Source organism: Cibotium barometz, chromosome 40, assembly GCF_041138505.1.
Source record: "Cibotium barometz isolate CiBa-2024 chromosome 40, ASM4113850v1, whole genome shotgun sequence".
Classification (NCBI taxonomy): Eukaryota; Viridiplantae; Streptophyta; class Polypodiopsida; order Cyatheales; family Cibotiaceae; genus Cibotium; species Cibotium barometz.
In genome coordinates this window covers 43451353-43462028 of record NC_141085.1, presented here as the reverse complement: position 1 = coordinate 43462028, position 10676 = coordinate 43451353, and positions in this window count along the sequence as shown.

The window sequence follows — 10676 nt, the reverse complement described above, 5'->3', positions numbered from 1 at the left end:
GATTTGAGTCAAATAAACTCTTATTAAGCTATTGCTTTTTGTTGAAGTAGCCACTTGTTGGCGAGGATTGAAAGAATTATGTTGACTTACGAGGCTAATATAGATAACTTCACTAAGGATAGAAGATCATTGATTGGTGAAGATGGTAGCGTCATTTGGAGAGGTTTGTAATTCGAAGGAAAATTCCAGGCGATGGATTGTACCATTGACCAAGCTTTTTCCCACCATGGCTCCCCCATCCAGAGATGTACCTGGAAGTTGTCGATGGTGAGGCTTTGGTGCAAATGTTCTCCAATGCATGATTATGGATATATACTCTCACGGAGCAGTTGCTACATTAACTTACCCAAAAGAATAATAAGCTATAAGCTTAACAGAATATAATGGCTATTAAAGATCCTTGGGAGTTGTTTGGTAGGCCATATGTGTGAATCCCTTGTGTTTGTATGTGTGTGTGTGTGTTTTGCTACTACCACCTTGCGCGCAATAGGTTCTTGCAGCTACTCTCCTTTTTTAGAGAATAGGTTCTTATGTCTGCAGCATAGCTTCTACACTTGTGCTTCACATCCAGAGGGGTGAAAAGAGCATTGTAAGTTTGTCTTTGATGCATTCATAAGTCTCCATTTGTAGACCTGGGAATTGATTCTTAAATTTTTGGCTCAAATGTTGTCAAGGCAGTAGGTAAGATTGCTAGTTGGTTACCATTGGGGTTGCTTGAACACACAAGCTCTTGTGTAGGTGTGCTAAATGCATGAGAGTGGTTGAGTGACTTACTTGGTGTTGCTTGGGTTTCCATTCTTATTGAACTTTAGGTGAAGCTATTTGGGGTTGAAGTCGGTAGTGAGGCTTTGTTCACATTGCTCGATTTTGGGCAACCATATGATGGGATTACCATCATAGTATCCTTGTTTGAAGCACGTGCATAGGCACCCATTTTTTATGAACGTTATAAGTTAGTGGTGGCTGATGCTTTTGGTGTTGAGGCTTCCTTCTTTGTGCAAGATTAGGGGACTTTGTAATGCACTTAGAAATCCAAGAGTTGAAATTTCCTTGGTAGTATCCTGGTGCTTGCAGTAATATTTTGGGTACCCACACTTGTTAACTTGGTGGAGTTCTTTGAGGAACTCGCTTAGGCTTTTGTGGACAGTGTTGTGGAGTAATTTTACCTTTCCTTGGCTTCTCAGTGCTGTGTTGAGAGGAAGAGGCTTTGACTATCAAGGCACCCAAATTTGATTGGCACCTTCATAGTAGCCTTAAGCTACAAGTAGATGCTTCTCCACCCACATTTTGATACCATCAAGATACCTTAATTTTTGTTGTCTTGGTGGATTTTTCTTTTTGGTTGAAGTGGGAGGTTGTGAGCCCTCCTTTACATGAGTTAGCGCGCTGAGGTTGTTTTGAGACTCATGGGCATTGTTGATGATGAGGTTCGAGTCTCTTGCAAAGTGGCATTCGATGATGAGGCTTTTGAGCATGTGGTTGTCTCCTTTGGTGAGATTTGTCGATGAAGAGGCATAGCCTCCGAGTTGCGCGGGGGAAACTTCTTCAGGAATAGCTGTTGATTTTGCGAGGTTTTGGCATTGACCTTCTTTGGTGAGGCTAGGGTTGAAGGATTAGATGCTTTATTGGAGTCGGTCGTTGACGCAAATGTGGTAGGTGATTGTGTAGAGAGGCTACTGTTTAAGAGACTTGTAACCTTTTGCGTTCAGCATCATAGAAATCCATTAAAATTGGATCCTCTTCCTTACAACATGGTGTTTTTAACTTTTTTTCGTTAACTATCATGATGACTCTATCGCTAGCAAAGCACAGTGGTGCTTGGGTAGCAATAGTCCATTTATGCCCCAAGATCAAATCTGCTTCTAACACATACTCAACCACAAAAAACTTGCAAGTAAGGGGGGTTAGTTTCAATATACATTGTATGTTCAAAGTACCCCAAACATGGCATGTTCAAGTCTTGTGTAAAGGAAATTCTTTCAGGATGATTCATGAGTGTTGGTTGAACTAACAAATCCCATAACTCGTGGGTCATGAGATTGTGTTCTTGTGTTAGATAAAGATGTGCTTAAGCTGTGGTGATTTTATTGGAAAGTTCCAATCCAACCAGTATCCTAGGGATATTTTGAGTAAGATATGTTGAAAGTTCTAGATCCTCCAAGGTCTCTTCCTCCCATATAGCAGTTGTACAATGCCTACAGGAGTGTTCAAGGTGACTGTTTGCATGGATTCATCAATTGAATACGAGTCACGTATCCAAGCTCCACCAAGGATGACATCATACTCAAAGGAATCTAGGGTAACATGGAATGTAAATTCCACATCTCCACCAGTAGCATAGCTAAAGTAACTGGGAACTTTAATGTTTTGTTCATTGGTTCCTCTTACAAGACCATTGTCTGTAGGGATAAGTTTAGGTTGTCCCAATGACATCCAAGTGCCTATTGTCATGATGTTATGAGACTAGCTCGAGGGCTAATCAACGCGTACTAGCTCGAGGGCTAATCTTCAAGAGGATGCTGTAAGACACTCAACCATCCTAAGCATGCTCTCTTGAGCTTACTTTTTGCGTTCTGCGTATGTCATGTGATCATGATTATCAATTTGGGGTGGTTGGGCGGGTTCTAGTTTCTTAATTAGTCTATGAGAGGTGCACTGAGTGAAGAGTTAGAATTTGTTTCATCCTCACTTAGTGACGTACTAGAACTTGTTTCATCTTTTGACTTTCTGTAGATCCTCAGGTTTTCTCTATGACAAAATCAAATTCTCTTTTAAGCTTTTGTATCCTATGTCACACGTATGGGAGTTGGGGTTTGTGTGGTAGTGTGACATAAAGTTGGGTTTTTGACTTCGGTCACTTCTTAGAATAAAAACACACTGGTATGAAACCTCATAGCCTCCTCACCTCCCTTTCTCTCCCTAGGTTAAGATAAAGATAAACACATCAAAGGTGAGATCATAATTCATGGAAGGAAAGATGAAAGGCTCAGGAGAAGCAAGAATTTCTGCCAGTCTTGCAGCTCCAAACAAGAGGGCATTTCTTTGTTGGAAGAAAATCTTTCAACTTAGGACTATGTGAATGGAAACATATGGGGAATGTTGGTAAGGTTCATCCGTTCGAATTGGGTGATTTGGACAGAACATCTTAAAGTAAAAGAATATAGCAATCACTTACAAGAGGATAAGATACATGGGATTTGCTTTTTAATAAGAGATTAAGAGAAATTAATCATTATTAAGAAGAAATAATGGTCAAAAGTCTATAAAAACATCCTTTTAGATTCTTCTAGGCTCACTACCCTCCTAAGAATCTTATCCTTACCTTGCTTGTAAAGAACATCCCCTAGAATTGTGTAAGGATGAGCTTTCCTTGTAAGCCTTTGCCTTCTGTTGAGGATTCAATCCAAGAGGAGGGAAGTATCCTGTATCTAAATAGTGTTGAACATATCTTGGAGCTCAGGCCAACCTGTATCCCCCATTAATGCAAGAATAGCTACTTTGAAAGAAGCCAAAGTTTTAGTAGCCAATTCATCAGCCTTTTGATTATCCTTCTTGTTAACATGCACAAATTTACAAAACTCAAAAGTTTCTTTTAACTCCATTGCCCTTTTATACAATTCTTGGAGATTAGGACTCCTTGCCTTATATTCTCTTTTTAATGTTTTTTGGGCTGTTTTTGTCTTGATTTTCGGATCAAATTTTGAGGCGACTGGTCAGAGGCTAAAACAATCGATTTTGACTTCAGATGGTTGGTCGAGACCAAAGTTGAAGAGCTCAATGTTAGCTTTCTGATGAGCCCTAGAGCGCCTTATCAGATTCATGATTTAGGAGATATGAGCCTCCAAACAGGGGTTTTTTCCAAAGTTGATGGACCCCCTTTCACGTCATGAACTAGCAGGGTGCAGTTCACGGCGTGAAGCAGGCCCGCTTCACGAATTTTATCAAATTTGATTTGATTTTTTTATTTTTACTACTTTACGTCATGATATGCTTAGTGTTTCACGCCATGAACCAGACTTCATGGAAAAATTAAATCTGTTTTTTTTTCATGTCGTGATATGCCTAGTGTTTCACGTCGTGAACCGGACTTCACAAAAAAATTAAATCTATTTTTTTGGCATGAACCTTTAAGGCCGTGAAACTTTAAGGTGTGAAAGTGTAGAAAATGGTACACGAGTGAACCATTAAAAAAAAATTCACCTCGTGAGATGCCTAGTGTCTTTAGGCCGTGAAACCTTAAGGCATGAAAGTGCAGAAAATGATTCACGCGTGAACCATTTTTTTTAAATCTAGTGAAAAATACGAATTTCCTTGTTTGGGGGGGAACTTTTTTTGAATTTAAAATTAAATAGATATGCACATTTTCCCAAAAAGGTAAGTGGAAATCAAAAAAGTCAACCTTTTTATGACACCCCTTACATCCTTCATAAATGACCCCCAAAATGGACGATTTGACAACTCGCATCTACTCACAGAATACTCATTAGTCTTAATGAGTTATGTAAAAAGATGATTAAGAATGAATCCTTTCACTAATCTTTTCCCTCTTTTACACTCATCAAGGTCTCTAATTAACCACTAATTCCTAATTAATTCATACAATTAAGCACACCATTGGATAGAGCAAAGGAATGCTAAACTAGGTGCATCAACAAATGTGTAAATTAATCTAAAATAGAAGATTAATTAGACTCTTAATTTTGATCTCTTCTTTTAAGGTAAAATTAAGCAAAGAGAGTCAAATTCCTCCAATTGATAAAGAAATTGAAGTAATTAGGTGTTTTGATGCATCTAGATGCCCTCAAAACACTCAAAAATACTAATTTCGACTACTCACATGATCAATTTAAACTCCAAATAACATATTTTCTAAATTTTTGGTCTCTTGAAGTGGATTAATTACTCTTAATGACAATAACCAGTCCATTAGGAGAAATTAGTCGAATTCAAGGGTTTTTTATGGTTTTGAGAAATTTTTTGTGAAGGATTAAGCTATTCCTAATGCTTGCTAACACTCTAATGCAAACAATTTCAACAAAAAACAAACAAATTAAACAAAAAAAAATTAAGTATTTTAATTCTATGTTTAACACTAAAGAGAGCTAACGTTCACTAAAAATTACATTCTAATGCATTGTTTGATGCAATGGATGCAAACTAAGCCTAATACAAACTATGTGCAAGCCCTAAAAGAACATAAAAAACCACATTAACCAACAATAAAAACAATAAAGTAAGCAAAAAAAAAAATTACGAAAATAAAAAAGAGAGCTATTCTACACCAAATCACACATAAATCACCATCAAATCCACATCTTTTTCATGGTAAACCATTAATCAAGATAATGGGCAATGGGTAATGTGTAGATTATTAAAAAACGATGGAAAAAGCCAAGGGATGGCTCCCCGACAGCGGCGCCAAAAATGTTATAGCTCACCCTAACCCTCCTTGAACCCAATAAGAGATTACTTGGTGAACTACAACTGTCATGAGGATATTTCCAATGGCCAAGCTCATAACCCTTGAGGTCTCCAAGCTCATAACCCTTGAGGTCTCCAAGCTCTACAACTCCTTGAGAAGCAATTCCACCGTGCCTCCCATGAGCGTTACACTACGAGTACTCGTCGTCCCTCCTCTCACCTTTCTTCACTCACACACACTCACTAGCAAGAGGATTAGTAAGAGCAAGACTCAATTGCACAATGGGAGAGTATGTTGTATTATGAGAGAAATTCACTTATATACATGGCCATAATTGTGCATACTCACTTAAGTTGTGGCGGCCGGTCAGGCACTTTAGGCTCATAAGAGGCCTAATGCTATTATCATATATTACTCTCATAATATATCCATGAAGTACATCACTTAGGACTTTATCCTAACTTGCTACCACACGCTCTTGAAGTGAAAACTGCCATAAATACTCCCTCACACGAGTGCTCGTCCAAGTTATAGCTTTGGACACCATTGCTTCATATCTTGAATGTATGAACCCTTTGGTGTATCTACTGTGACTCCTTGATGTAAGATAATGGAGGTAACTCTTGTTAACCTTAGGAATGGGTTAACACCGATCAAGACAAGAAACCAAGGTTGGGAGTGGTTATGATATTTTAAGAATTGTACGACAAAGAAGAAGACCTTAACTGAAGGTGCATAAGTGTGCAATAAAGAATGTCCATAAGACTCTAAAAGATTTTCAACATTAAGATAAGACCCAAATAAGTGTGCACTAAAGAATGTCCACAAGACTCTTAAAGATTTTCAACATCAAGATAAGAGCCAAATAAAAGAAGTAAATGGGTGACCTTAGAAAGGCTTGCTTTGTGCACAAAGGTCTCTACTATAAGTTTAATGGAATGACTTATGAGTTGTAATCTCTTAAAAGAACTTGGGAGTGATCTCTACTATAAGTTGAATGGAATGACTTATGAGTTGTAATCTCTTAAAAGAACTTGGGAGTGATCCCATGGGAAGGAACATCTTGAGAAGACCTCGCCCCCACCAAGATATACGTGGCTAGAGGGATTTGACTTGCTCGAGTTTTGACTCAAGTGTTGTAATGTCTCATTGAGCTTGCGATAGTTTTCATTGTTTTGACATAAATATGTTGCTTGAATCTACGTCTTGGAAATACTTCTTGGACATTTTTTTTCATGTGATGCATATGTATTTGTTTGTGTAAGCCTAAGAAGGTACCACACATGTTTATGGATTTCTATGTGGATGTCATCTTGCGGGGTGCTTGCACTACAAGAAGATGGTCATATAAGACCCCTCTAGACTAAATGTGGATGTGCTCTTGACAATTATTGGTGTGATGGTCAAGGAAGCGGCTCCAGCATAAAATAAGTAGGGTACTACATAGTGTCTAAGTATACATACTTGTACTAGACATATGTGGCTCTTAACAATGGCACCTAGAGTGTCTATGATTTTGAGATAGGTAATGATCAATATAAAAGTGACTCCTAGGAGACATTCAGGGGGTCTCACATTCTTGCACTTTGAGCCAGAACACTCATGGACTATCGTGATGATGACTAGAGGAGTGCTCTTGCATGTCTCACATCCACCTCAAAAATAGAAGTGCCAAATAATATGAGACTAGGAATTGGAAGAATAAGATCAAAGATTGGGAAGGAAAGGACTAGAAGCACCCAGAGTAAAAAAGGAAAAGTGCTTAAGCTTATGAAAAATTTGACATCCCATCGATAAAAAGAAATACATCCGATCAAGAGAAGAAACCAAGGTTGGGATTCGTTATGAGGGGTCTCACATTCTTGCACTTTGCAACACCATTTTATTAGACGGAGGGTATAGATATAGGGGTAGGGGTCTCACATTCTTGCACTTTACGACACCATTTTGTTACAAAGAATGAGCAACTATCAAATCTCTTTTGATCTCCTACTCCTTGCCTCACATTCTTGCACTCTACAACACCATTTTGTTATGAAGGGATATAGACAGAAGGGTAGAGGTCTCACATTCTTACACTCTCTACAACACTTATTTGTTAACGAAGTATGAGAAACCGTCAATCTCTCTTAATCCCATGCTCCTTCTAGGGCAGGCATTGAATTCACCTTAATGATGTGAATTCTCCTTCTCACTGAAATTTCTTCAACCTCTTTAATGTCTTGGTCTCTACAAAGCTATGCCATATTTTGAATTTTCTAAAAGCTTTAGCCTTATCCTAAAGAAAATACACCCATGTCTTCATATTAAAGTTATTGATCACAATAATAAGAAGTAAGAAGAACCATCAAATTTAGTGGTTTGCATTTTACCACAAAGATCTACATGGACAGGTTCTAGAGGAGACTTTGCAAGCTTTCTTTTAGAAATGCAGGCTGATGATGCTTGCGTAGTATCATACAAGCTTCACATATATTTGAAATCTCTAAAAATGCTGGTAGATGTGCAATTGTAAGATTCCTCCCTCCAGCTTTTGAAGTGTGCAGGTGTAAGAACCTTCTCTTCTGATCTTATAATTATTCCCCTCTCTGAAATAAAAGAAAGATCCTGTTTTACCTTGTTTTGGCCTGGAGAGAGAAAATGTTTAGAGGGAGTTAATTCAAAATTGAGATATTTTTGGATATAAAAATCCTCCTAGTGTCTAAAATGGGTTCCCCTAAACAGAAATTCAAAAAGAACTTTCTAATGTGCAATTGGAATAAATTAAAAATAGGTATAAAGAACTTAGCCTAAGGGTCCAGATTTTCAAAAAATTTTGGATTATGGTCCAATTAAGGTTCTTATGGGCCAATAGGATCAATCTAAGTGTAGGGAGGAGATCAATTGAAGAATAAAAGAAAACCCCCCCAAAAATGAGTAAATTCTCATATAAGATGAAGAGTGGACTAAGGACCAAAGAAAAGAATTAAAAATTTAAATTTTGACACCTCAGTGTGGGGATCTCCCCTCATGAAGTAAGCACCTTTTTCTCATCATTACCCCCAATTTTTAATCAATAAAATGATATATTTTTATCTCTCCTCTCTCCTATTTCAAAACTAGATCCAAAAAGTAGAACAATAGAAGAGAGGAGAGATAAAAATATTTTGGCTGAACTGACCCAAAAATGGTAAAAAATTAACCAAATTGATCTGGAAAATTCTAGAATCAGTTTGCTTGGTTAGAGGCTCACTTTTTCCTATAAATAGAAGCCTCCGCCTTTGTAAAAGCTTAATGGTGTTTATGCATTGTTACTCTACTCCTGTCCTGAGCCATCTACATTGAATTTTTTAATAATTCAATTGTTTTTGGCCTAATCCTCTCCAAAGTGAATTGGTGGCCACTATTGCTTCAAACAATAGTAGAACCCTCAATCCCTCAAGCCAAAGGAGAGCTTACAAGCTCCATGTAAGCTAATTTTCTTACTTTGTTTACAAACTTTAATGAAAAATCTATGGTTTTCTTGATTTTTATGAATTGCAGATGATTGAATTAAATTCAAATGCTATGCCTTTGATAAAAAGGCCACCCCCTTCTCTTCTTTACATTCCAACCCTTCTTAATCCTAAAAAGATTAACTAAGTGATTAATTAAACTCTTCTTATTGTTTACTCTCTTAAATTTAGAAAATTGTATAGATTAGAGTTCTATAACTCTAAATTGGGTTAATTAAGTCAATTGTAGAAAGATAAAAATGAGAAATGGTCAGCCATACAAAAGAGTTTATGGTAAATTTTTTAAAATTTTGTGAAAAAGAAAGTTTATTTTTATGTTATTCCAAAAGAGTAATTCCCACCATTTTTGCATCTAAAAGAAATATTCTAATTACTCCATGTACATATTCACCTATGAATATGCATGGATATCACTGATATTAATTATTAAATTTGATTTCTATGCATAGAAAGATGCATAATGGAATTTTTTTAACAAAAGTGTTATTCTTATTAAATTTGATTTTTATGCATAGAAAGATGCATAAAGGAATTTTTTTAATTATAAAAAACTTATTCTTATTAAATTTGATTTTTATGCATAGAAAGATGCATAAAGGAATTTTTTTATTATAAAAGTGTTATTCTTATTAAATTTGATTTCTATGCATAGAAAGATGCATAATGGAATTTTTTTTTAATACAAAAGTGTTATTCTTATTAAATTTGATTTTTATACATAGAAAGATGCATAAAGGAATTTTTTAAATTATAAAAGTGTTATTCTTATTAAATTTGATTTCTATGCATAGAAAGATGCATAATGGAATTTTTTATTACAAAAGTGTTATTCTTATTAAATTTGATTTTTATGCATAGAAAGATGCATAAAGGAATTTTTTTTAATTGTAAAAGTGTTATTCTTATTAAATTTGATTTCTATGCATAGAAAGATGCATAATGGATTTTTTTATTACAAAAGTGTTATTCTTATTAAATTTGATTTTTATGCATAGAAAGATGCATAAAAGATTTTTTTTAATTATAAAAGTGTTATTCTTATTAAATTTGATTTCTATGCATAGAAAGATGCATAATGGAATTTTTTATTATAAAAGTGTTATTCTTATTAAATTTGATTTTTATGCATAGAAAGATGCATAAAGGAATTTTTTAATTATAAAGTGTTATTCTTACAAAAATTGATTTTTATGCATAAATAGATGCATGAAGAAATTCTTTTTATTTTAAAAGTGTTATTCCTATTAAATTTGATTTTATGCATAAATAGATGCATAAAATGATTTTTTAATATAAAAGTGTTATTCTCATTGAAGCTGATTTTTATGCATAAATAGATGCATAAAGAATTTTTATATCAAAATTAGAATTCTCTTAAATTCTATGTTTAAATTCTATGAGTATTTGATAAATGAATAATTAAATACTCTAAGAGAGAAATTTCTATCGTTTTATATTCACACGGATTGTAAAAAGAAAATTCAAGAAATCTATCGAGATCAAAATATTTAGATAAATGATTAATTTATTCCTCATTGGAATTCGTAACTAATTTAGAAATCAGTTAAGTGAATATTCAAAGAAAGAAATTCAGAAAATTAGTAACTGAATTATCAAACCTTTTCGAGAAAGATAGTTCAGAAAAAATCTTATCCGACTCAAACCTTGAATCAGACTATGACCAAGACCAAACTCTTTCGTTAGTTTCGAGGAAAGAAGGTGTGACCAGTTTAGAAAAATACACTCAAAACTCCCGCCAA